Source organism: Rattus norvegicus, chromosome 11, assembly GCF_036323735.1.
Source record: "Rattus norvegicus strain BN/NHsdMcwi chromosome 11, GRCr8, whole genome shotgun sequence".
Lineage (NCBI taxonomy): Eukaryota > Metazoa > Chordata > Mammalia > Rodentia > Muridae > Rattus > Rattus norvegicus.
Window position 1 is genome coordinate 43,912,144 of NC_086029.1, and position 27,800 is coordinate 43,939,943.

The 27,800-nt window shown below is 46.0% G+C and overlaps 1 long non-coding RNA gene across 1 annotated transcript; it reads right to left on the reverse strand.

Annotated features, from left to right (window-relative positions):
- Positions 1-13,465: 13,465 nt before the first annotated feature.
- On the reverse strand, positions 13,466-26,342 carry LOC120095612 (uncharacterized). The gene is made up of 3 exons (XR_005491205.2): positions 21,213-26,342; positions 18,799-18,867; positions 13,466-16,553 (listed from the first exon to the last, which is right to left on the reverse strand). It is a non-coding gene; the product is annotated as an uncharacterized LOC120095612 (long non-coding RNA).
- Between the last annotated feature and the right edge of the window lie 1,458 nt (positions 26,343-27,800).

Here is a 27,800-nt window from a genome sequence, read left to right on the forward strand (position 1 = left end):
GACTGTGAGCATCCTCTCGGAATGTGAGTTCCAGCAGAATGAAGCAAATTCTGCCTCTCAGGCTTTTGGAAAACAGCCGGTCCCAGGTTACCCTCACCACACACCATTAGATAGGGCCCTGCCTGTCCCAGGTTACCCTCTCCACCAACCACTAGATAGGTCCCTGACATAGAGAGTCTTATCTATCTTCAGCCACAAGTTCCTCTCCATTTACAATATTATATATTTAATATACAAATTATATTTACAATCTAATAGACAATATATAGTGACATATAATATATATTTTATTTTTGAAAAATACTGTCAATAAAAAATAAGCTTCAAGGGTTGGGGATTTGGCTCAGTGGTAGAGCGCTTGCCTAGCAAGTGCAAGGCCCTGGGTTCGGTCCCCAGCTCTGAAAAAAAGAAAAAAAAAAGTTTCAAAGCCCCTCCCCTGAAACCCACAGGGCTGAGCCTCCATCAATGGACTGGTCCACTCAAGGGGCCCAAACACATTTGCTCTCGCCACCCCTAAAGACGATCCTCTGAACACTGTTGCGCTTGGACCAAGCCTTGAACAGAGGGGACACTTAAAGTCCACATGGTAAGAGCTAGGGACTGGCTTCATTGTTAGGGTAATCAGGTAAGGGGACCTAAGAACTCTGTCCTTTAAGGAATTTGGGTACAGGTGAGTGCAGGCCTTGGTGGAATTAAAAAGCCTCCTGGCAGCCTGTCCACTACTGTGGGGCAGACCACCTCCCACAGACAGAAGAACCAGCAAGTTCAGAACCCCGATAAATGTCCTAATTGAGAAGGCGGGAGTTCAAACTAGCTTGCAACCAGGTCCCTATCCTGGAGCATGTGACCCCGACACCCCACTAAGAGAACCAGGAAAACAGGTTACAGACCATGGAATCCCGAGTTCTCCGTGCTAATGAGGTATGCAGATAGGCCCCGAGTGTTCGGCCAATGAGCTTCCCTTCACGGAAAGGGTGTTTAATCTCTGGGTCACCCTGAGTAGTCATAAGCATTCTCATCCACCAAGAAGAAAGCAGTTTGGACAAGCAAGGACCTTCTCCTTCACCAAGGAAGCACGGGCTAAGATAGCCGGCCCCCATCTGAGACTGCTTTCTGCCTTCCCTGAGCATCGAAGGCCCAGCACCTCATTGTCGAGGAAGAAATGCAGAAGGGCACCTTGGATTGATGTCTATATGCAGGTGAGGGCGGGCACAAGATAAGGCAAGGCCTGTGATTGGGTGGTGAAAAAGTTAGGCGGGCACAGAGTTTTGGAGAGAGGAGAGAGGGAGGAGAGAGGAGAAGAACCAGGATGGAGGCAGAGAAGGACCGCCCAGATCTGTGTGGCCTTAAAGGGCCACAGATAGTTATGAATATTTCATAAGGGATGGATTTTTATAGGACAATTAGTCTTATCTAGGTGGGCAGTTTATATCAATATTAACTGGTTCAGAGTTTACTGTGTGGATATTTTTTTGTGTGGTGAGACTTGACTGAGATAAATCTGGTTGATAAATTACAAGCTACTAGAGTTTTGATTTTACCAGGATACTGGGAGTTGTGACTACAACCACAGGGGGTGGACAGAGTTCACAGCAGAGAGTCACAAGAGCTGCTGCTGGGGTAAGAAGCTGGGGGCAATGGGGGGTTGGCCGTGGAGGTGAGATGGCCACAGGGCCCAGAGAGTACCGGGCAACGGTGTGGGACGGAAATTGGAAACTCAGTGAGTCGGGTTGAAACGCTTGATGAAACTACCCCGCAGATGCCATGTGGCCCGCCGGGTGCCGGCAATAGTGTGGGTTGGTGCTTTAATTTATCTTTAATATTTACCACAACAGGACACACTACTGTTTGTCTCCACCTGCTCCGGTCTTGTATAAGGCCAATACATTAGGGGTTTGCCTGTTCATTCTTGGCTGTATTTGCAGTGCCCCGGGCAGGGTACGGCACATAACGTTTATTTGTTTAAGCCTTAGATAAACGAAGAAAAAGAGGTTCTATAGAGCATAGAGTGCCTGGGAGCCTAGCGTTATCTACCAAGGAAGACTCTAGACATGGACTTAAAAAAGTCAAAGTCTTTATTAGCAGGCTGGTGACTACATTAGGTGTTCATGAACCCAGTGTAGCCCTGAGTCTTTCTCAGCATGAGTTTTTAAGCACAAAAAAGTCCATATCCTGGGTTGACATACATCAGTTAACAACAACAGCTGGCCAGAAAGTGAAATCACCAAAGTCAAAAGGCAAGGTTAGTACATTGAGAGATTTTCCCAGAACTATGGACTTCAAGGGATCAGGCCTTTGTTTTAGTTTGGAGGGTGGTGCTGTCTACGTGCTGAGTTTACACCTGGAATGACATGTCCATCGTGGAGTTAGTTGTGCTAAGGTCTGGGGGCCTACTAAGGTCTGGACCCTGTTACCCCTTGGAGCAATGGGGAAGCTTTGGGGAGATCAGAGCTGTACCATCATAATCTAGGCAGCTGCCTCTTGATCCTTCTCTTTTTTAAAAAAAGGGGGAGGGGATATGAGGGTACGTGTGTGTGTGTGTGTGTGTGTGTGTGTGTGTGTGTGTGTTCTCACACGTGTATGTATACTTTGTGCACACACATTCCCATGTATGCATGGGGATCCAAGGCTAACATGGGATCAATCACTTTCCACCTTATTAAAAGTTATGAACGCTGAGCCTGGGGCTTGACATTTCTTTTTTTTTCTTTTTCTTTTTTTTTTTTTTTTTTTTTTGGTTCTTTTTTTTTCCGGAGCTGGGGACCAAACCCAGGGCCTTGCACTTCCTAGGTAAGCGCTCTACCACTGAGCTAAATCCCCAGCCCCAGGGGCTTGACATTTCAATCTGAACCTTGGTCCTCACTTCTGGGGCAAGCACTTTACCCACTGAGCTCTCTCCTGTCTGCCCTCTCTGCTTTCTTCCCAGCTCCTGAAAGTTTTAGCTCCTGAAATCTATCAGCCCCATGGGCCAACAAAAGAGATATCTGAACCTAGGGATGGAGGGAGTGGGTCATGGCCTCATGGCAATCAACACAGAACAGCTACGGACAGCAGAGTCGGAGGAAACAGAACGGCCTCTGGAAGGCTTTGGAAGGAAGACTGTCCACAGTGAAGGCGGCCTTTCTGTCAGGTCTAGAAGTTGTAATTTTCCTAGGTCGGACCATGTGGCTGTCGATAAGTGCAGGGACAGGACAGAACAGACACACTGTTCTCCCATGTTTGATCAGAACACTGGCAGTATGGGCAGAATCTGCATATGCTCTAAATTCCTACATTATCTATATCTGTATCTTTTTATGTTTGTGTTTTTAAAAGCAGTGTCTCATGTAGCTCAGGCTGGCCCAAACTCTCTAGGTAGAGGCTGGACTCAAACTTGTGATCTTTCTGCCTCCATCTCTCAAGGGCTGGGTTTCCTGGAGTCAACTGCCACACCCAGGCGTGTACTATTTCTGCTGTTCTGCTTTTAAGATTATTTTCAAAGGTAAAATTACAATGTGTCTGAAACAAAAATTATAGTTCTTTGGGTTGACTATATGATTTTTCACCTATTATGTATTATATATATATATATATTATATGTATGTATGTGTGCACATATACACATATACATAATATGTACTTCAAATCTCTGGCATACACACTCGTGAGAGAAGGCAGGAGAGCAGCCAGCAGGCAGGAAAGGTGGTAGAACAAGGGTTATAATTAATAACTCTGCAGATAAAATGTGTAATATTGTCTCTTATTTACAGGGCTTTGTGTTTAATTTTACTTCTTTAAGTAACTCACTGGTGTAAATTGACCAGTATCAGAATCTGCCTGTCCTAAAGTCTGTGTGAATTCAATCGTCCCAAATATAGTCAGTGTGGCACTACCAGATAGCTGGTCTGACACTGGCTGCATTGAAGTCATGGAGGACAGACCCCTACACACACACACACACACACACACACACACACACACACACACACACACACACACCATCATGATCAGCACCTTGGAAAACCAGAATCAGAAGAAACAGAAACAGTAGGGCTGAATCAAATGAATGAGATCTGAATCAGATCTTGAGACCTGAAAAGAGATGACATTCTCAACTCCCTGGAAGGTCATGTATCTTCTGTCACTAGGGTTTCAGCATGGGATCGTGGTTATGACAAACTTTCCCCCTAAATGTTTCTGTATCTACAAGTTTACACCACAGTGTGTGAGAGGCTTGACTGAGCAAATGGATCACCGATTAGTGAGTTCCCTCCTTACCGGTGGTCATGGGATTCCCTCTCCTTTTTTCCTATGAGAAGGGAGAATCTCAAAGATCACACACACACACACACACACACACACACACACCCCACTCAGGGGGATGGGATGGGGAAATGCTTTGTGCATGTGTTTACAGATTCTACACCTGAGGATTTAACAAACTGCAGGCCAAAAACATTAAGAAAAGAAATTGTGTCCCCACTGAACAGGGATGTCTTTCTCCCTTGTCAATAATTCCCCAACAACACAAAGTGACATCTATGTCGTATTGTTAACTGGAGTTGAAGGAGACACACCTGCCTTAGACATCTAGAACCGATAAAGTAACTGTAGAGCTAGAATGTAACTGTTGCGGCCCAAGCTTACCTTGGGCGAGCTTAGCCCCTAAATGGATACTTAGTGCCCACCTCATGGCACACCTGAACATCCTTGTGAATGTTAGATAAATCCCTGTCAGCAGAGCCCTGGCTTCTGTTGATGCAAAGGCTAAGACAGATGTTATTGTGCTGTCGCCCCAGGCTGTAGCCGAGCTTCCCTGCTTTGCTAGGACACCCTACCTGCTGTTTCCTCCAATGCGTTTGAAATGAATTTTATGAAACTGTCACCCCACTGGGACATGGTGTTTAGGGAAACCAAAACCTGTCTCCTGGGGCCACCACATACTTCACATCTGGCTTCAGAATAAACTATCTCTTATTCCCTGTGAGGTAAAAGCTTTCTTTTATTTATTTCTTATTGCCCTTGGGTTTTTTTTTTTTTTTTTGAAGGATGTGGTGAAGGGGAAGGTATTTCTGCAGTCATGTGTGTGACTCATGCATGTCACATGATGTCTATGGAGTCAGAGGACAACTTCCGGTGTTAGTCCTCATCTTCCACCTCATTTGAGAGAGGTCTTCCTTGCTCACTGCCATGTGTGCTGGCCTGAGAGCCTCCAATAATTCTTTCCCAATGCCGTGTCTCCCCAGTTGGCATCCAGCCCTAACTTGGGCTCTGGAGATCTAAACTCAAGTCATCAGGCTTGAGGGAGTCATGGAGCCCTAGCTGAGAGCTACGTTCTTTGAGGGTCGACAGCATCTACACTGTGTTAGATAGTATATTAACCAGAGGCTATTTGACAGAGAAGTTTTCAAGTTCTATGCAGACACTGGAGCATTTTATAAGAGATAAAACTGGTAGACTGTTGTGCTGGGTGTTCTACCAACGCACAACAGACACCAAGGCCTGGCTCTATGGATCTCTTAGGAAAATTCCTAATTTCTCATAGTTACCGTCTCATGAGTCAGCTCTTCCATGAACCGGCTGTTCACTGCATCCTGAGGAAGGCTCTGGAAGGCTCTCTGTTAAGACAAAGTATGTTGAGGAAGAGGCTCACAGTGGTAGGACCTTCCGCTACCTCCAGGGCTGTCTCCTCATCAGAGGCTCTGAGCTGCCTTCCACACAGCTGCTACACTGGATTTTGGTTTGTTTTTTTTTTTTTTTTTTTTGGTTCTTTTTTTCGGAGCTGGGAACCGAACCCAGGGCCTTGCGCTTCCTAGGCAAGCGCTCTACCACTGAGCTAAATCCCCAACCCCGGATTTTGTTAAATGAACCAAACAGCAGAGTCACAACACACACACACACACTCACACACACGTACATACACACATGTGAGCACACATACACACTTTTGTACACATGTACACAGTCACAGACACATTCACACGTATATGTGCGCACCAACATACACACACACTTAAAATCACACACATACATATAAACACACACTTAAAAGTCACACAATACATACACAGTCACGCACGTCCACACACTGTACACATTTACACAGTTGCACGCACACACCGACACACACACAACTTTCCCCTTATGACACAATGAGAGGAAGGATACTAGGGTTGTATTTTTCACTTGGGTTCCCTGTGAATAAGCAGTCTCTCTTTTCTCATCCTGGTCACGGAGCAATCCTGAATTGCTCCTGGGCAGAAGGGAGAGATTTACGGGCTGAATCCTGGTCCAAGTCAGAGAGAAAAGTATTTCTTTAGAAAGACATCTTCAGATGATTATTTTGAGAGACTTTCTGGTAATCCCCAGTAAATCTACATGTTAATAGGAGTCATTTACTCAAAGCAGGGGTCCGGAAAAATAGCTTTACATAATAACGGGGGCTTGATTTGATTACTCCAATTTGGTCCTTGCTATTGAATTCATGGCCAAGCCAAGCTTTTAGAAGTTTTACAGAATGATAAACAAAACAGGAATAGCAGAAGACTAATAGTGTTCAACCTGTCTGTCTTTATTTCTTCTCATGCACAGGGAAACAGGACAGACACGGGAAAGCCAGTGATAAACTACTTAGCAATTAGGGATAACGGATTGGTTTCTTCCCACACCAGAGCTCTAAGCCTGCGTAATATTTGCTAAGACTTGTGGACAGCTCATTCCTTTGCAAGGCAAGCCACTTCCTTATGGTGTGTTTGCTTTTGTTCCCCTAGACCCCAAAATGCTGGTTGACATCTTCAGTTGCTCTTGGTCATTTAAAATCAAAGAAATCCTTTAAAATTTCTATTAGCACATGTTAATTATACATAAGGAGCTTCATTAGGCATTGTCTTGTATGTGTAATGTATATAATGTAACTTGATCATAGCCACCACACATCCTGGTCCTGTCCAACCCCCCTCCCCGCCCCCATGGCCCCTCTTCTTCCCAACTATGGAAGGACTTTTTAAACTCTAGTCAATTTTTCTGGACAAGATGGTTCAGATCTCTAATCCCATCACTCAGGAGTCTGAGGCAGGAGGATCATCAGGAGTTAGAGGTCAACTTAGAGAGCAAACGAATTAACAAACTGACCAAAATATAAATGGAGTCAGTTGGTGCTGGTTATTTTAAACTTACAAAAACCATACAGAGTTTCTTAGCCTATTCTCTGTTACACACACACACACACACACACACACACACACACACACCAGCACACACCAGCCCACAGCTATGGACTAGGGATGACTCAGCCGCTAAGAACATTTGCTGCTCTTTAAAAAGACGCAGGATCAGTCTCCAGCACCCACAGAGCTGCTCACAATGAACTCCCTGTAATTCTAGTCTCAACGCATCTGATACACTTTTCCTCAGACACTGCATGTTCTTGGCCCATGTACATACATTCAGACAAAATGCTCCTTCACATAAACTAAACTAAATAAATCTTACATAAAATATATACTATTTTAAATGCATTTTTAAATAAGCAAAGCTTTCACCACAAAGGGAATGATATTGTTTTTCCTGGAGCCATATGATGTTCATGTTCCAACGTGGTAACAGTCTTACAAATTTTTTATGGTAACAAAACAAGATAGAGCCAGCTTTGGATACACTGTGTTGGCAGGTTATGGCAAAGCATGAAGGGCCTACTACAGTCTTGTTTGGTAACATTTGGGGTTGGTGGAAGCTTGAGGATTGCTTGTACATTCTGAAAGATTTACCCAGTAGTCCCAGGGATGTTCACACACAGAGGTGACCAATAGCCATTTAGATTCTGGGCCTGAAACATTCTAACTCTCTGTAATCATTAAGTTCTCTTCAGTCAGCCTGTAAAGTTTAAGGCTGGCACCACTTTTATTTATTTATTTTTCTGAAAACGTCCTTTAACAACATCTTATATGCTATTATAGTTTGAATAAGAGATGTCCCCTCACAGGCTTCCATATTTTGGGAAGTTGTGAAACCTTTAGGAGGTAGGACTTACATGGAGGAGGAAATGAATCACTAGGGGGCGGGTCTTCAGGGCCGTAGTCCTAACACACTTCCTGCCTCGCCTCTAGCTTCCAGGTTGGCAGTGGGTAACAAGCTGCTACCACATGTTCCTACCACTACAGGCAAGTCCTCTGCCATGTTTTCTCTCCCTCGAAGGACTCTTCACCCCTTCAACCATGAGGCAAAAGAAGTTTTCTCCACTAAGCTGTTTCTTCCAGGTACTTGGTAACAAACTCAAGAAAACAAAGACACACACAGTGAAGCACTTATCGAAATTAAGAAATTCCCTTTGCACATTGCACAGGACTAGTCACTAAATTTCAGAGCTTGTGTTTCTCTGGTTTCTCTGCTGATGCCCATTGTCTGTTCAAGAACCACACGCAGGATTCCACAGTACATCTAGAGGTCTTGTCTAGGACCACAGTAAGATCCTAAGGTACATCCGGTTGTTTCGTCTCTCCTCCCCGCTACACCCAGTGACTGGACCTGTGACTCACAGCCTCACTGCCAAGTCTGGCTAGTTCCTCTACAGAATACCCTTGCTTGGGTTTGAGCATGTGCTCTTATGACTAGATTAGGTCATGTATCCTTGGGAAGGATGCCACACAATGACAGATGTGTCCTTCTGAAGGCCTCTCACGTCATCCGGACCCTTGTCTATGGTAACCTCTGCCACTGTAAACCTGCTATTTTTCCCATTGCTAGGACCTAGGGCTTGCTGATTAGGTCCTGGCCAGCAAGGACCAGGGATCCTGTCTCTGCATCCCCAGGGCTGGGATTATATATGAGGACACATGGCTTTCTATGTGGGTACTGCGAGCAGAACCTGGGTTTGCATGGCAGGCAGTTTTACTGCCTATCCGTGTCGCTGGCTCCTAGCTTGTTTTTTCGGTTGGAAATAAATATCGTCAGCAGAAGGTAGGCCTGCAAGGTGGTGCTGAGTCAGCTTGTTGGTTGACCACTTCTAACCTCTAACTCGCCTTCCTGGCCCTCATGGATCTGTGCTCTGTGGTACAGTCAGGGCCTCCCAACCGACCCTTCCAGGAAGTTTAAGGCAAATACATTTATCTGTCAATAAAGACATTCAAAAGCATCCCACAAGTTTCCACACTGTAGAATCAAGAAGCTGATGATCAAAAGTATTTGGGGAAAAAAATTACACTTACAGATAAATATGTTTAAGATCTAGCGAAAAGGGGGCCAGGAAAAGTTGAATCTGTGACTATAAAACTGAAGAAGTTATAGGACTTGTACAAACTTTAAAAAAGTAATTTCCCTTAAAAATATTAGTCTTAAGACAACTTTGGTGTAATTGTGAGCAATTCAGAAATACATGGCGAGATGTTATTTAAAGCCTGTGCCACGAACGTCTGTGCCTGCTGACTGAAGCCAATGCTGTCAGGTCCCCTCTGCAGATGGTGCTGCTGGAAGCACACTGTCAAAAGCTTCTAGAAGCTTCCCCATGGCACACATGTCTGTGCCCCCACTTTGAGGGCACAGATAAATATCTCCCCAGCAGCTGGTGGGCTGGCCCTAAACAGCTAGTGTGGGACAAACAGAATATGTGATTGATGGAGAGCCTGGGAGAACAGGCCCTGAGTCTGGGAGCCAAATGGTTCCTTGCACAGAGCCAAAAGGATAAGGGTGCACCATCCATTTGGGGACAAGAAATGCATCCCATTAACACACGATGCTTTCTGTTTCTCTGCACAACTCTGGTATTGTCTGTGGCATAATGCTGCCCAGTGTCCCCCGCTGCTAGGTACAAGGCCCACCCCTATCTTCTGTGAACAGTTCAATATTAATATTGATGGTAGTAACTGTCACATAGACTGAACAGATGCCTCATCTGTCTTCCAGAGGGCTACTACTGCTGTGATGAAGCACTGTGGCCAATAGCAACGTGGGGAGGGAAGGGTTTATTTCACACACCGTTCCATGCAACAGTTCAGCATCAACAGCAGGAGGCCAGGAACTCAGCCTGCGCTGGGATCTGCAGGCAGGAGCTGATGCAGAGGCAGTGGACTAGTGCTCCTCATGGCTTGCTCGGCCTGTTTTCTTATAGACCCCAGGACCACGAGACCAGGGATGGCACTCACAGTGGGCCAGACTCTCCCGCATCGATCGCTACTTGAGGGCTTGCCTAGAGCCCGATCTTACGGAGGTGCTGTCTTGTTTGTTTGCTTTTTATTTATCAAATGAATACTTTACTAGAATTATAACACATTGAATTTCTCATCACCATGATGCTATCAGATCTCCAGACCACTCAACACCTTCCCATTTTTACAGCTGAAGCGATCCTTGGACTCCATCATGCTTGCTCTCAAGCCCCATCACTCAGGTCACATCCAGATCTATGTTGTCACAGTTAATGAGCTTTGGATTTGGTACTTAATAATCTAGAAGCAGTCCGTTCACGTAGGTACCTCTGAAAGAAGTCCTTTAGGTAAGTACCATGCCAAACATGGCCTGCTACACCTTGGGAAAAGGAAAGGAAACCCTCAACCAAACTCTAGCCTACTGCATTTTAGTGAGTTCAAGTAGAATACACGATGTATCTTTATGGCACATTTGTGACTTCATAATGTATGATTCAAAATACAGGTTTTAGGCGTGTGGTCTGGAGTTGGGAAAATGAAGCTGGGTATCACAGAAACAGGCAGAAATGAGGACACAGTCTTAGTGCTTATTTCTTCCGACTACAAACTGAACTATGCGTCTTTGTTAGCTGTACTATAAATTGAGACCCCAGAAGGTTCTTCTCTTGGGGGCTTGTTAGATAAACACCCCTCAACCATGAAGCACTGGTTATGCTATTCATTTACCCATCTTTGTTTTTGTTCCATAAAATCCAATACCCCAACTATGCATGGCACCCTTAGGTGAGGGGCCGTTTTTTTTTGTTTGTTTGTTTGTTTTTTGGTTTTTGGTTTTTTTTCGGAGCTGGGGACCGAACCCAGAGGGGCCGTTTTCTTAATTGAGGCTCCCTTCTCTCAGATGAGTTGAGCTTGTATCAACTTGACAGGAAACTATCCAGGGCACCATCCTATGTAACAGAAAGAGTGGACAGTGTTTGACTATAAAAGAAATACTGTTGACTAGGGGACCTAGGGAGATGGCTCAGTGGTCACCATCCAAACATGAAGGCCTGCATTTGATCTTTAGAATCCACGAAAACAAGCAAGGTAAGGCAACACACACTTGCCATCCCAGCACTGGGGGAGGGAGAAGCAGACTCAGACAGATCCCTGGAACTCCTTAGCCAAGCCCAGTCTAGCTGGCAAGCTCCAGGGTGAGAGAGAAAGAGAGAGAGAGAGAGAGAGAGAGAGAGAGAGAGAGAGAGAGAGAGAGAGACACCCCGAGACCTTGTCTCAAAAGTGGATTGTGACTTAAGGAATGGGGAGTGACTGACGAAGTTGACCTCTGACCTACAAATGAGCACACACCTGTGTACACACACACATGCATGTACACGCAAATGTGCCGGGTAGCCTCTAAGAAATGTGTCTTGTAGAAAGCGCCTATCCTGGATGAAGCAAAATCCACAGAACGATGTAACTCCACCTCCGTGTTCAGTGCCAAAAGGAGGTTGGGGATCCAGTTTCATCTGCTTCCCCATTTAGGGCCCTTTCACGTCAAGGCTTATAGGTGTGGGCTTCTCCTTTACATTCTAATAGGAATCTCTCTACTATAATTCTGATTTGGTCAAAAGGAAGCAATCCAAGTGGCTTGACAAAGTACACAGACTAAGAAAACATAAACAGGGAGTGGAATGCACGAGGCGACCCTGGCGTGGCATCTTAGAACCCTGGACTGAACAAGTTGTGCTATTATACAAAAGCCACAGCCTGACATAGACTGTTTTAAATGGAAACAAAATTTGCTTGCATTTCTGCTGCTGTTATGCCAGCTACTGTTGTCTCTTCACGTAGACTTCATGTAGAAGTCACCTTGCTACACTGTTATTGACAGCACACTGTTGTCATTTAAGGTGGATGGTTCTGTGGACATGCTGTTGTATCCCTTCCCAGGAATCTAATTGCTCACAATGTTTAGCATTTACTGCTAACTTATATCACTATTTCCCAGTTTGTTTATCCATTTCCCACTAAGCCAGTAAGTCATCTTTGACTTCCCACTCTATCATAAATAACCCCACTATAAATACATCAACACATACACCATTTCTTCTTTTAAATTACTTCCTTGAAATAAATTCCGAGGAATGAGATTGTGGGGGTCAAAGAGTACGAACATTTAAATGACCTCTGACCTGCATTGACTGCCAAATGCCCTCAAAAGGCATTGTGCCAGGTTTCAGAGAATGATATATCTACTTGCCCTGTAGCCTCGTCAGGACCGTGGATTTCAGTAGAGACCCACTAACATGCGGGATTATTTTAACACTACATAATACGTTGATTTCTTAATAATGCCTACATAGAGGGTGGAAAACAGAAGAGGAAGCAGGCTGAATTAAATATGTGAGCAGGCAAGGCCTCACTCCTGAAGACAATGGGATTGGTGTTGAGACATCTAGGAGACGTCGGCATGCCAGAAGCTGACGACTCGTTTTAGGGACATTCACACACTTGTGGAGCTATAGACTTTGTGGAAAGACAAAGACCAAGGGAGGCAAATTCGTACTTACAAAAGCAGTGCTTAAATTATCAGTGCTGACCCACGGAGATTTTACATCTGCGACCTCTTAGAGAAACATCCAATTATTTCAGTCGTTTTTCCTCTGTGCCTCAAACTCTCAAGAACAGCGAGAGAAAAGAGGAGAGAGTAAAAGTAACACCAAAGGGGGGCACGACCTGGCATGGCTGCTTCCTGGAGACACTGCACAGGCAGATGGGTGCTGTGCCTGCCAATGGACTTTGTAGATGGCGTGATAAAGTGAGAACAATTCTATCTATGACTCGTTACAACCAGACCAGCTGCGGTATCATTTTTACTCAACACCATGCCTTGGATTTCCGTCATCTAATCTGTAAAGTCAGTAAGGTGGATGACCATGGAGTCATGTACAGCAATTTGGTTGGGTGCAGTGGTGCTGGTGTGCACTTGTGTGTGTGTGCAGGCGCTTGCCCAAATGCATGTGCATGGAGAACAGAGGTTAAGGTTGGCTCCCTTCTTCCAGTACTCTCTCTCTTATTTTAGTCAGGGTCTCTCACTGAATCAGGAGCTGATGCTTTGGTTGTACTGCCTGGCAACTGTCTCCTATCACCCCTCATACCCTCTGGGGTTGGAGATGTACACTACCATGCTGGGATTTCCATGGTTGTTGGGGATGAGCTAAGGTTCTCATGCCTTCATGGCAAACATTTTGTTGAAGGTCATCCTCTCAGCCCTGTTTGTGGCACGTAGATAAAGCATGCAGTTCATGCTGCAGAAGGTCTAAGGGAAATGCACTGGTGCCGCACAAGCACCACACCATCCTGAATCCATGCCTTTTTGGTTACTTTATTAGGTTCTTTTCCTTCTCCATCCTTATCCCTTCCAAATCCCCAACACTGGGTAGAGAGGAAACCATAAGACTGCTTCCTGCTGATCAGAGGTATCGAGTTCCTTGGGGCAAGTCCAATCTTCACTGTCAGGGTGTCTCCAACCAGTAAGCAGCAGCAACAACAAAAGCAGCAGCAGCAGGGGAGCAGCCACTGCAACCTCTCAGGTCTCTGGCATTTTTATACACTCTCAAGAATCTCTGGAATTCATTAACTATTTTCATCGGGCTGAATCGCGCCCCGGCCAGAGCACGGGACAAATCATAGTCAGCTGCTATGGGCAATCTGAAGTAGCCCCATATCCCACACCTGGGAACCTTAACACAAAAACATACTCACATAACTTGGTTTTAAACAAACCAAAACTCTCTCTACACTATATAGGAGGAAATCCACTCTGTTAGGATGGGTGCCCACTCTGTCCTCAGTCCCCCACCTCAGGAGGGCTTATCCTTGGTATTGTAGCTCTCATATGAAAATTACCAGTTGATGGTGGAAAGGTATAACCAGAAAGTGCAAACGTTAGCTCCCTACCTCCTATCAATGCTCATTAGAGAATTCGTGGGACAGAGGAAGAAGTCTGAAGCTTGGGCTCATCAGACAAGTAAAGGAGTGGATTTACCATCAGATCTGAGAGACTATGGCCAACAGTCACCCTAACAGGACTCAATGCCACTCACTGCACACACTTACTGAACAACACTCTGCATGCCTATTTGGCTTGCTATCAGATTCTGCTTCTTCTCTCACAGGCCTGTGGCCTGCCATCACAGCAGGTAGATCCTGACAGGAAGAGGGGGACTGGCTCGAGCTAAGAAACCTCGGGTGGTGGTGGTAAGATGCTCAGGAGGCAGCTTCAGTGAGACAGCTCAATTTAATGGGGGAACAAAGGCTATTTAACCCTTTGGGGCATAAATAGGGGCTTTTGGAGTGAGTGTACATCATTGGCTGGGACCAGGGTGCTAGGGATGCCTCATTCGCATAAGGAGGAATTCCAGGTGCTGCTAGACATGACCTTATAAGGAGACAGGCAGCTTAAACAGGCTACCAGGCTATGTGACTGCCTCTGGTGGCAGTACAGGGCTATGTGTGCCTGACATACCTCGACCCCACTCTTGCCTTGGGACTGCTTCCCCATCTCACGGCTCCCTGGCCCCACAGGGGATTGTGGGTAAGGGTGTTAAGGGTGGATAGTTGCAAGGCACTATGGGAAAGGCCTTTGTAGGCATGACCAAAAAAACCCATTTCAGTGGAACAGGCTCTGTGACTGACCCAAAGGACAGTTGTGGGGGAGGGTACCTTTCTCTCTCCCTCCCCCTGCCTCTCTCTCTTCCCCTCCTTTTGTCTGTCTCTCTCTCTCTCTAATAAGCTGGTTAATTTTGGTGTCAGGCCTGGTGTCCCATTCTTGGGCTCATGTGGTGTGGGGGAGGGGCATATTTAGAGAACAGTGGGGAGCTAGTGACCGACTGATGCTATCACATTGACGTGGACATCCTGAAGGCATCCTGAATAGTGAGTGCAGAGTAAGGTTAAAGATGTCCTACTGTGGGCTGGCCATGGTGTCACATGCTTTGAATCTCAAACCTCAGGAGGCAGAAACAGGCAGATCTCTCAGAGTTCAAGGCTAGCCTGATCTACACAATGAGTTCCAAACCAGCTAGAGTTACATGATGAGATCCTATCTCAAACAACGAGGAAGTGTCCCAGTGAGGCCTAGGGGATTGCTCCCCGAAGACAGTTGGGAGGCTATTAGACGGATTCTATTAGAGCTAGATCTGCAGGTACTGATGGGGACAAGTGAACCACATGGCTAATTGATATCAATCTTAAAATTCTACGTATAAAGGACTTGTTTGTACTCCCCTTCCCGAGGCTGGGAAAGGCCCTGCATGCTTGTTCACACGCTCAGATGGTTCTGAGAAAATTGTCTTGTTAAACGTTCTAACGGTAGTCCAGATGACCAGCTGGTGGCTCGGACTTCAACTTCTTCTCTTTCCCACATCTGGCGCCTGTGAGTGAAGACTGACAAAGTGCATTTGGCCCAAAGACAGCTGAACACGGCGGTTAGTACCCTGGGACTTCCAGTGTGCGGGAAGCAATGTCTTTATATCACAGTTTCTGCTAGTCACTGAGGCACAGAGACTGCTCGCAGAGCTTCTGTTCAGAGTCTCCGGCAAGGGACGAACTGCAGGGCTGGAGGGCTTCTCAGGTGGGAAGCACACACAGGTAAGGCAAAGAAAATAACACCGTGGTACAGCTAGTTAGAACACGCACACTTGTTCACTCATTGTAGGTGTTTGTGCTGAGCATGTACCTGTGCACATGCATGTGGAGGCCAGAGGCTGGCCAGGTGTCTTCCTCAACTTTTTGTCCCCAATCCCACCCCCAGAAAACATCTCTCATGGAACTTGGAACTTGCCACTCACCTCGGCTGGCAGGACAGTAAGTGCCAGGGACTGCCTGTCTGCCTGCTCAGGGCTGACATTACACACTCGCTGGTATTCAGACTTTTGGTTCTGGGGTTTTGTTTTTGTTTTTAAATAAGGGCTGGGGACTTGGACTCAGGTTTTCATGCATATGCGGCAAGCACTTTACCAGTGCAGCAATCATACACAGCCCCACACACGGTATTTCTGAATTACACTGAACACGTGCATTTGTCATAATCCCTTTCCTTCCTTCAAATAAGCATTTAATTCACATCTGTTCTTCCATTCATACTTCCAGTCTTCTGACCTGCAGACATTAGACTTGCTCCGCTTATGGCTAGCGTTTACTCATCCCCAAATGCTCACCGTGAGAACATGTCACTGGCTTTGGGGGAGCCTGGCTCTGACCTCCTGGCAAGAGAAGTGGCAGCAGCTGCCTCATCCTGGGAGGTGCAGGGAGCCAAGATACCAGGGGGTACCTGGAGACCGGGGCTTGCCCAGTGGCCTTCCTTCCTGGCCAGACGGCAGCCTTTGGCCACCAGCTGCCAGCGCGCAGACCCTCTCTGTGGAATCTGTGCGGCCATTCATCTCCGGCCTCCTGGAAAGGCAAAGACGGTTGTGTTATACTAGGTGAAGCTAAAGCTTATCTCTCGCATCTGCCAAGATCCACGGGTTTCTCTACCCCCCGCCCCCGCCTCATCAGCCCTCCCCAGCTTCCCTCCCTTTCTTCTACCCCATCTTGTGGGTTTTCAATAGCTGTGCTTTTTTTTTTCCTTTGCTCCCTTCTTTCTGGTCAAGACAAGGTTGTCTCTCTGGGTGGAAAAAGGCCGCGTGTTCATGGTCTGCAGCTGCATCTCAATCTCAAAGGCACTTTGTGGGCTGCTTATGAACTTGTCTTTGCTCATGTGGGGAAACAGGGAGATTCTTTGGCTCCCCCAGCCGAGCTGAAATCGATGTTATTTCTCTGCCAGTGGTACCCAAGGAAAGGTTTTGTTCCAGTTCCTCCCTTTTCAGGCTGAGTCCTATTTATGTTGGGAGCTGGGGCACTGCCACGAAGGACCATTGTCGTTCCCACCAACATCCGAGGCTGGCCAAATCCAGCAGCTGTGGGTTCATGCCTGCCCTCCCCAAGGCTTATTTCCTTGACAACATGTTCTTGTTTGGGGCGACTTGTCTTGGTCTTTCTCTTGTGAGCTCCCTCCTTTACTCTCCCCTCTTCCCAAAGTCACCCTTATAGTCTGTGGAGCTTAAACGTAGGTAAGTATAAACTAACTCTGTCTCTCTGCGTGTCTCTGTCTCTGTCTGTGTGTGTGTGTAGGCCACAAACAGGAGACTGGATCTGGGAAGGGGATAAAGACTGGGAGGTAGAGAGAGGGCGGGAAATTTCACCATAAATAATAGGATCAGATTCGTTATTATTTAGATGATTGCCAATTGCCTCCGACCCAACTTTGTGAGCCTCACCCCCATCCCTACCCTCCCCCTGTGTCAGATGGGACACCTAGGTGGCCCACAGGGACCTCTGACCTCTATATCCTCTTCCTTTCTCCCTCCTTTGCTACTTTTCTACTCGATAAAAGGAGAGAGTGAGAGATAATTAACAAAAAACATGGCCCCGGGACAATGAAGCAACTGGCCTTGGCCGGCAAGCAACGGATCCCAGTTTTCTAGGTAGAGTTTCTCCCATCAATCTTTCCTTTAACCTCCCTGTTCGTGGAAGCAATAGAAACACCGCCCCCTCCCCTGAGCAAATGCTTTCTTTTGACTAGAAACAAAAAGGGGGCCCGGCAAAGACGGAGGTGAAATCTGGGTGGTATGGGCGCCACACAATGGGGCCGCTGTTCCTGGCCTGCTTGTGGTTTACAACAGGGGAGGGGCAAGCGCGAATGGTCCGATGGTGGAGACAATCCCCCTGATTCAGGCTACAAATGCATCTTCTATTCCACACAGGAGCTGAGCAGAAAGGACGGGAGTGACAAAGAGCATGGGCGGGGAGAAGGAAAACAAAATGTTTTCAGTTAAAAAAAAAATCTCTCATATCCTACACATCCTCAGAAGAGCTTCTATGGAGAAGGCCTTCGGAGAGTCCCAGCCCACAACTCAAGGGCTTTGTCTAGACCCTGATTTATCGATGAAGCTTAAGCGGCTCGCTAAGAAAGGCCCGGGGGCGTCTTTGTCTTGAAGATAAAGTACAATAGGCCACAAGGGCCAAGATCTCTTGGGATGCTCTCAGGTCCTGCCTCTCTCTTGCCCTCTCCTCCCTGCAAATGCCAGCAGACGCTGAATAAAACGTCAGTGGTGTGGCTGGGAGTGCTGGGGACAAGCTGGGCCACTTGAGGTCTCCTTAAGAGGGTATTATGGTCAGGGAAAATATTTGCGCTCTGAGGATGGTACACTCCATTTGATAATGGCTCTCATCTGCCGCGGATAATCACCTCCCTCCCGGCTGTCAGGGGTGCAGCCATTGCCAATTCACAGCGCCCTCGGAGAAAGTACCCTTGTCTGTGGTGACCAAGATGGGGACATTGTGTTTACCTACTTGAGCAGAGGAGAAGGTGACCGTGAGGGCAGCCTGCATTGTAGATTACAATTAAAACAGAAACAGACGGTTCCTGCTCTGCCCTGGGACCCCCACCAATAAGACTGGGTCCCGCGGAGAATTCGCCCATCCTATAGCCTACCAAGAGGTCTTGGGGTCTAGGATAGGGCCACTTGGGAGTCAAGAAGGACTGGCTGGTTGGCCACACACACTGGGGTCCTCGGGAGGTTCCCCACTTGTCTGTGGAGAGAGGCAAGGGAGCGGTCCGGATGTCTCCTCGCCGAGTTGTTTAGAGATGGCTTACCCAGAGTTCTTTGCAGCTGGCCCCACCTCTCTCTGAGGTTCCTTGCCAATCACCAGCGTGAAAGTCTACCTGAAACAGAGAGAAAGGAAGTGAAGAATTAAGGACGGGAGAGGAGAAAGAAGAAGGGATGGAGAAGAAGACAGGATAAGAAGAAGGACGCCTGTTCACAGAGAAGAATGAGGAAGAAAATGCTGATTTTAAAAAGCCCAGTCTCTCCTCTCCTGTTTACTTAAAGGCTGCAGTAATGAGCTACTCAGGAGGCTGAGACAGGAGGATTGAGTTGGAGGCCAATCAGGGCGATAGAGCAAGATCCTGTCTCAAAGAAACAAGAAAAAAAAAAAAGGATGAGAGGAAAAAACAGGAGAGAAGGAGGGGGGAGGGGGAGGGGGGGAGGGGGAGGGGGAGGGGGAGGGGGGAGAACACAAGCATGAGTGCACAGAGGTGAGCCTTACAGACTGGATGCTGAACACTGGCAGTAACCTGGAGGTGACATTAACCATTACTTTATGTTGCTATAACTGGGCACACTCAATTATCTACCTAAGTTAGTTTCCCAGTAATAGATTTTTGTTTGATTTTTAGGTTTTGTTCTATCATTATCTTTTTTTTTTTTTTTTTTTGAGCCGAGGACCGAACCCAGGGCCTTGAGCTTGCTAGACAAGCGCTCTACCACTGAGCTAAATCCCCAACTCCCTATCATTATATTTTTAAAGACATCCTCTGAAAGCAACAGGCATTCTAACACGTCTATCAGGCATGTACTGTGTCACACACATCCTCAGTGGTCCATCCAGGCTCCCACATGGAGCTGAGCACTTTTGACCGTGTCAGGGCCAAGTGCACTTGAATGTGTGTGAAGGTGCTCGGTAAACCCCACCTAGCAAGGCAGCAAGCCAGCTGCCCTCCCCTAGCCCCTGTGGGAGGCAGCTTAGTGAGCCAGCCATGATGGTATGCAGGGAGGCTTGATGCCTGCTTTGGAGCTCCGCTGCACTCTTTAGCTATTGTCCTTTCTTGACTCTACCCAGACTGTGAAAGCCAAGCCTATCAAGGTAAAAGGCAGAGACTCGTACACACAAACACACCCCGCTTGGTGATCCTGGGCCAGTTAACTTAACTCATTAGTTTCATCATCAAGAAGATTAAATGGACTAATTTACACCAGATGCTCAGGGCAGGCCACAGTGTGGGAATACAGTTAAATAACCATTGTTATTGAAGGATAAGTCATCAGGCTGGAGAGACAACCCAGCATGGAGAGCCCTTGTCATTCTTGAAGAGGACCCAGGTTCAGTTCTCAGCACCCAAATGACAGCTCACAACCATCTGCAAGTTTTAAGGATCAGCACCCTCTTCTGCCCTCCCTAGGCACCAGACATGTATGGGGTACACACATATATGTGCAGGTAAAATGCCTACACAAGTAACATAAAATAAAGCCATTATCAGGATTAGAAGAGGCTCCCTGGGTTTGATAGGCATGAACACTAGCTTGCATTTTTCACACAAGGAAGAAGAATCATTATTTTCTGTGGCTTCTGCTCATTCCTTGCCTTGATTCTGTATCACAGGTGGTTCTGTGGTGAGCTGCACAGAGCTGAGCGGTTCCCTCTGTCATGGAGCCAGTTAAGGGGGATTTGAGATTAGACCCAAAATAAATAACCCCCGTCCTGAGTGTCAACCTCTGGAGGCTTTGCTAACCTGGGCAGCTAAGTGTGTGCATGTGGCTAGGGGGTTGGTGGAAGAGCGTGTGTGTGTGTGTGTGTGTGTGTGTGTGTGTGTGTGTGTGATTGTGCGTGTGTGCGTGTGTGCGTGTGTATGTGCAGAGGCTGGAGGTTGACGTGAGGCACCTCCTCTGTGAATCTCTGCTCTTTTTTAAGGCAGAGTCTCTCATGGAACCCAGAATTTACTTACTGGTTAGACTGTCTGATGAGCTTGCAGGCTCCTCCCACCTCCTCCCGGCAACAGGACAGCAAGTACACACCACCACAGGAAGCTTTTTGTGTGAGCGTTGGGGTTCTGAACTCTAGTTCTCATGGCAGCACAGCAAGCGTCTCCATGGCAGCACCATCTGCCCAGCACAAGGCTGGGAGTGCGCAAGGTCCACATCGGCACCACCCTCCCACAGTAGACCCTCTCGCCAAGAAGATCTACCCTGCCTCAGACACATCTCTCCATGCTTCCTGTATGCACTGCTGCCCACTGAGGGGCCCCTGCTGCCACATGTCCACTCACCCTTCAGTCAAGCTGACTTCTGGAGAAGTAGAGGCTGTGCCTAAAGTCACCAACCTGGTAAAGTGCCCTGTTCCTGACTTCAATCTCAACTGAGACACACACAGGGAGAACACAGGGTAAAGAAAGGGTGGTGGGAAACGGGCAGGTGCTTTGGCCCAGGAAGTCATTAGCAGGCCTGTTACCACTGAGCACGAAAAGGACAGTCTTCAGATGAGGGGTGAGCAGAGCTGATCATCTCTTGCCAGGATTACATTTTTTTTATTGGCTGAGACTGTCCCATTCCCTTGCTGGACTTTGCTCAAGGTGAAATGAGTCTGTCTTTTCTTTGATAGTTCTGAAAGAGAACAGAAGGCCTTCTTTTCAAATATGGAAACAGGATGGAGCCAAGAGACCATACAGAAGCAACTACAGGTCATAGAACAAGGGACTCAAAGACATGGACTTGAATCCCAGATCCTCCACTTTGGGACAATTGATCTAAGCCTCAGTTTCTTCATTTGTAGCTTCCCAGAGAGACTGGGTACCACACAGACCTGCCATGCGCTGTAGCATGCTGGGCATTTGCTGATCTCAGCTAATGACGGACAAGCGGCGGGGCTTATCGTCAGCCTTCCTTCCACAGTCGTCCCTCCCACTCCTGTGCTTCTAAAGGAGACAGAAATCATAAATGAGTGTGCCATTGGAAGGTGACTCCTCTAGAAAGTTCGGTCCCATTCCTTCCATGTGGCAAAACAACTTCTCTGACTGCCCATAATTACAATCAGAATTTTCTTGATTAGGAAGAGCGCAGGGAATAGTTTAACCTGCATAGAATGGGTTAAAATGACAGGATCAGATAAAGTATTGTTCAAAGGAAAGAAAAACACAGACTCCTGGTCAGTGAGAGACACTGTCTCATATAAGGAAGGAATTGATGAAGACATGTGAAGTTGACCCCTGATCTCAGCATGCACACGCTCTCACACACCCCATACACAAATGAACATATATATATGTCCACACACACACACACACACACACACACACACACACACACACACATATACAAGCCCAAACAAAATACCAAGTAACTAATTTTAGCATTTATGAAGAATGAGACATAAAAACGTACACAAAGACCAGTATGGTCAGACAGGTCAACTCCATGGCTCTCCTAATCCTCTTAACTATAAAATTTCAAAAAGGAAACAAATTTATGCAATCTTAAAAGTACTAGTTAAATGCTAAGGGATAGAAACTTTAAATGTCATGCTAGTTGGCCCGAAACCAACCAAACTGGCAATTTTAAAAGTGATTGAAGCACAGTACCTGAGTAGAGAAGACTCTTCAGAACAAAAAAGAGAATAAAAATTTCGAGTCGAGAAAGAATAGATGGAACCCATTCTCAAATGGCCTAGAACACACGAGCACATGACGCGAATGATCACCTTTCAAACGCCTGAGTGCAAGGCGTGCTTGAGAGTTCACCCTATTCCTCTGGCAAACTTTCTGAAAGCCTAAGGGTTTCGTTTTATATAAAGTTCAAAGTAGAAAACAGATAACTGGAAGTAATAAAACTCAGGGAACCAGTAAAGGAAATCAAACCATTTAAAACAAAATGGATGGCTTAAGGAGGATTAGTTACTGACAGGCACTTAAATTGGGTTAGCCAATGATTTAGTCAACAAGAAGAAGCTGATAAAAGAGCACAGGCTTTGCAGGTGAGGGAGCCCTGTATGCAGGCTGCCTGGCTTCACCACTCCCTCCAGTCCTTTTCATGCCCCAAACACCACTGGAGATAGGGTATCTTCACCATAGGCTGAGGCAGGGGGATTGTAGTTCAAAGCCCATCTTCACCTGGGAACGGCTCAAGAAGTAGTAACATTAAAAAATAGAGCTGCGTATTTTAGTGAAAATCAGGAGGACATGTTTGTACCTCTGTGTCTGAGAGGCCATGTTAAAATTGCTCTCAGATTTTATATATGCATGCAGGTATGAGATCTAGTCTAAAATAAAAAAAAAAATATTAACTTAAAATGTTGTCATAAATTTGATACAAAAATTATACACACCATAAAGGCTTTGCCCTAAGTGTGTCAGGCCTCAGAACACATTACCCCAAAATATGATCTCTTGGAAACTAAGAAAACAGTCGAAACAAAGGCCACTCTCTCCTCTTCTTCTCTTGCTTCTTCTTTTTTTCTTTCTCTATTTTCTCTTTCCCTTCCTTCTTTTCTGTACCCTGGGGCTTTTTCACCCACACCCGAGTTCACGAATAACAACTCGGGGCCTTTTTTATTTATGAATAGATGCCTAGGCCATAAGCTTTAGCTTATTTCCCAATAGCTTGTAGCTTACAAAACCCATTTAAAATACTCCGTGCTTTCCACAAGGATACTTACCTCTCCTCAACTTGACACGTCTAACTTCCTCAGAGTCCAGGGTGAATGTCCCACCTCTATCTCCCAGAGTTCCAGTCCCTCTATTGGAACTCCCACCTTCTACTTCCTGCCTGTTGCTAATAGGCCGTCAGTTTTTGATTGACAGGTGATGCTACCACACAGTGTATAGGAGATTATCCCTACCCCTTTCCTTTTTTTTCCTTTAATGAGATATGGCCTCTAAGGCTTACACAGACCTTTCTATGGAACCCAGGCTTTGAACTACAATCCTCCTGCCTCTGCCTCTGCCTCATGAGTACAGGGATCACAGGCATATATCACCACACTTAATGCCTCCCAGCTTTTCTGCCTGAGAATTGACTATAAACGGGCAGCCTGGCCTACCCCCTCCCTGGAAATAGATCATGACGCCCTCACATGGCAGTGTCCCATCCTGTACCTTGAACAAAGCAACACTACACTGAGAGGGAGGAAGTTACTGGGCAGACCTTCAACATCAGTTCATCCCAGTAGGTCCTACCCCATTTATCCAATCACACGTCTATCAGACTCATGCACATGCATCACTGAACCTAAGCATAAAAATGTAAGAATTCTCTTGTGTCTTTGGATCTGAAGTCTCCCATGTCTTAAAATTTAGTTAATTAAAAAAAAAAAAGATTTATTTATTTAACTTATTTGTGTGAGTATACTGTGGCTGTCCTCAGACACACCAGAAGAGGGCATTGGATCCTATAACAGATGTTTGTGAGCCACCATGTGGTGGCTGAGAATTGAACTCAAGAACTCTGGAAGAGCAATCCATTTCTCCAGCCCCCAGTTATGTAAAATTATTACACTTTTTTCTTACAAATTTACCTTTTGTCATGGAGTTCAGTCAAGGCTCTTACCATAGGAGATGAAGTGTCCCCTACTCAAGGACAGCAATGACTCCCTTCAACGTCCACTATTCCATTATCCACCCAATAACTAATGTAACCGTTTTATGTGACATTAATTAAATGCTTTCATTCCCTACTTGAAACTCTTTTATTGTGCCTCATTGTCTTTAAAATAAAGCAAATTCCTAACCTTGCTGTCACACAATGCAGTACTGTACAATTGGTGACTTTAAAATACCTACATTTATTTTCTGATGACCCTGGACACAAGTTCAAAATCAAGGTGACATTGTGTAGTCAACCAGGGACCACCAGTCAACGTAGGTACCTCGAATGGGAGTTTGGAAATTAAAAGACAGGGACAAGAGGAGAATGGAGCCAAGGCAAAGTTCTGACCCAGGCTCAACTTTATGGCAAAACAGCAGGCTTATAAAGGCAAAAAACACAGACCCAACCCCTAGACGTGACTGATGATGTAAATCAACTCATGCCGTCAGCCAGTGACATAGTTTTTCATTTCTCAGCACAGGTCTCTCTTAAAGGTGCTGTGATAGCAAAAATTGCCCCTGCTATGCAGGTCAGAGTGATCTCCACAACATTGGACTCCATTCTTTCTGGGAGAGATGGACCTTTTCCAAGTGTCTGTCCTTGATTTGTCAATGGGCATTACCTCATGAGACATTCTCTCTATGCCCAGCTCTCTGCCCCAAATCCCCATTTTCTATAGGAACTGAAGCAATACTGAATTAGATCCCACTCTAAGGACCACGTGGTAACTTCGCTACCTATATGAAGAGCCTTCCTACAAATGAGGCCACATTTTACGGTATTGGGGTTTGGATTTTAGCATCTCTTCTTAAGGGACACAATTCAGGCTGTAACAATGACCCACAGTTCCAGCACCATGACCCCTCCTCGAGGACATAGGTCCTCGTCAATCACCAGGCTCCCCTGGGCTCCATTCTTGCCATCCCCCTTTTTTTTTCATGTTTCCAATGTGTCTCCCATGTGACTAATATCAGCTGACCCTTAAGGGCTGCATGGTTGATCTTTCTAGGATGGCTTCCTTGACCATCAGTCAGTCTTGGCTTACCTCACCCTACAGCATCAGTCTACCTAGGAATAGTCTACTGTTTGTTTGGTTTTTTTTTTTTTAAAGATTTATTTATTTATTATATTCACTGTAGCTGTCTTCAGATACACCAGAAGAGGGCATCAGATCTCATTACAAATGGTTGTGAGCCACCATGTGGTTGCTGGGATTTGAACTCAGGACCTCTGGAAGAGCAGTCACTGCTCTTAACCACTGAGCCATCTCTCCAGTCCTACTGTTTTCTTTTGTAGCCATATGCATGATTGATGCTTTCTTCTTCACTCAAATGCTGTTTTGTTGACCATAATGATCTAAATACTTAGCACATAGGTCAACAAGTTTATTGGAATGAATGACGTGGATGAATGAATACATGAGCTTCATTCACCTAAATAGTATTATTTCTCTCCTCTGTCCATAATTTCCCATTTTTGTATCCAACTTTCATATCCTTGCTATGTATGTATTTTGATTATAAACCTCTTTAGTTCCTTGATGTTGGGAGCAGGCATAAAACAGATACAAATTATTAAGCTAATAAAATATTTCCTTCTTCGGTACTAGAACTTGAATGCAGGGCCTTGCATGTACTATGAAAGCCATCTACCATGCTACAGCTACAACCCAAAAAGGACAATTGCTTTAATCAAATGTTATAAAGAGTTTCTTAGGAGTTTAGAAAGCTGGATGAGGTGCAGAGGCCTTTAATCCCAGCACTTGAGGGGCAGAGGTAGGTGGATCTCTAAGTTGAGGCTAGCCTGGTCTACAGAGTGAGTTCCAGGACAGTCAGGGCAGAGAAATCCTATCTCAAAAACCATAATAATAATAATAATAATAATAATGACGATAATAATAATTTAATGAACAGTCTAGGAATTCACACTATACACACATATACATATACATATATATATATAAGTATACGTATACATATATACATAGTGTGTGTGAAGATGTGTGGTACCTGAGTACTGAACCAGGATCATTGAGCTACATCTTGAACCACCCCCAAGATGCCCCGTCTGGGCTTGAACTTGTGATCCTCCTTCCTCAACTTCAAAGTCAGTGGACCTGAAAAGAATAGGGAAATGATTGACAGCTACAAGATACATGTTAACTGATAAGGAGAGTTAGGAATTCTCAATGGCATTGTTCAATATGAAGTCCACTTAGTCTTTCTATAGAATTTTATAGAATTCATTAAAAACAAAGGATCTGTTTATTTGAAGCCCAGAGAGACTATACATTGCTATAATTCGGATATGTGTCCCCCAAAGGCCTGTGTATTTAAGGTCTTGTCCCTAGCTGGATGCTTTAAGAAGGCAGTGTCTAAGAGTGTCACAGTACCCAGTGGGCACTCAGTCCTTCTTTCTTTCCTTCCGTTTTCTCATCCTGACTCATGACCAAGTGAGTAGTTTGAGCTCACCATATACTTCTGTCAAGATATTCTTCCTATGTGTGGAGGTTTGAATAAGAATGGCCACCATTTGTGTAAAGAAGAGATGGCCTCCTCCCTCCTCACTTCCTGCTACCTACAGCACTTGAGAGAGCAGGTCCTGCACCTCCCCTGGGTAGAACAATGGAGCTGACCCTGCTGACATGGGTGTGGGTGGCTCTTTCCTCTGCCAGCTTCGGCACTGGTGAGCTAGGGAAGCCAGTGCTGCAGAGCTCGCCCTGTGGTGGGTGTGGGAGAGCAGGCAGCCTGACTAGCTCAGGCCCAGGTCCGGAGCTTTGAGTTGGCCGACCCCAACATCTACCCCATCACTGAACTGCTGGAGTCCATGAAGGGGCCAGTTGTACAGATCCAAAGCTGCAGGATCTCCATGATACAGGCCAACAGCAGGATATCCAAAGAAGTCCTGGTGAGGATCCAGTATTGTAGCAGAAGCCAGAGGCCTTGTACCAGACCAATGAGTCACACTGCATTGAAAATTTGCAAGCAAAGATGTGTGGACTGGGGAATGCACCGTGACTCACTACAGCTTCCACAATGAGATTTCTTCACTTTTGAGGGGGAGACGGCAAGAGCAACAGCAATTAGGACGGGTAGAGGGAGATGAGCAGGATTCAGGTGCTCGTAAAATTCACAAAGAATCAATGAAAAGTTAAACAATAATAATTATTATTACTGTTATATTTGAATGCTCTTATCTTTGAAAGCTTAGTCACCTGGGAATGGCACTATTTGAAAGGATCAGGAGGTGTGGCCTTAATTGGAGGAATAGTCCACTGGGGGTGGACTTTGAGGTTTCAAAAGCTCAAGCCAGGCCCAGTGGCGCTCTCTTCCTGCTGCTTTCGGATCTGGATGCAGAAGTCTAGCTCCTCCATTATCATGCCCTCCACTAGCATGCCTGCCTGCCTTCTGCCATGCTCCTTTCCATGGCTTTGGCCTGACTCTGAAACTGCAGGCAAGCC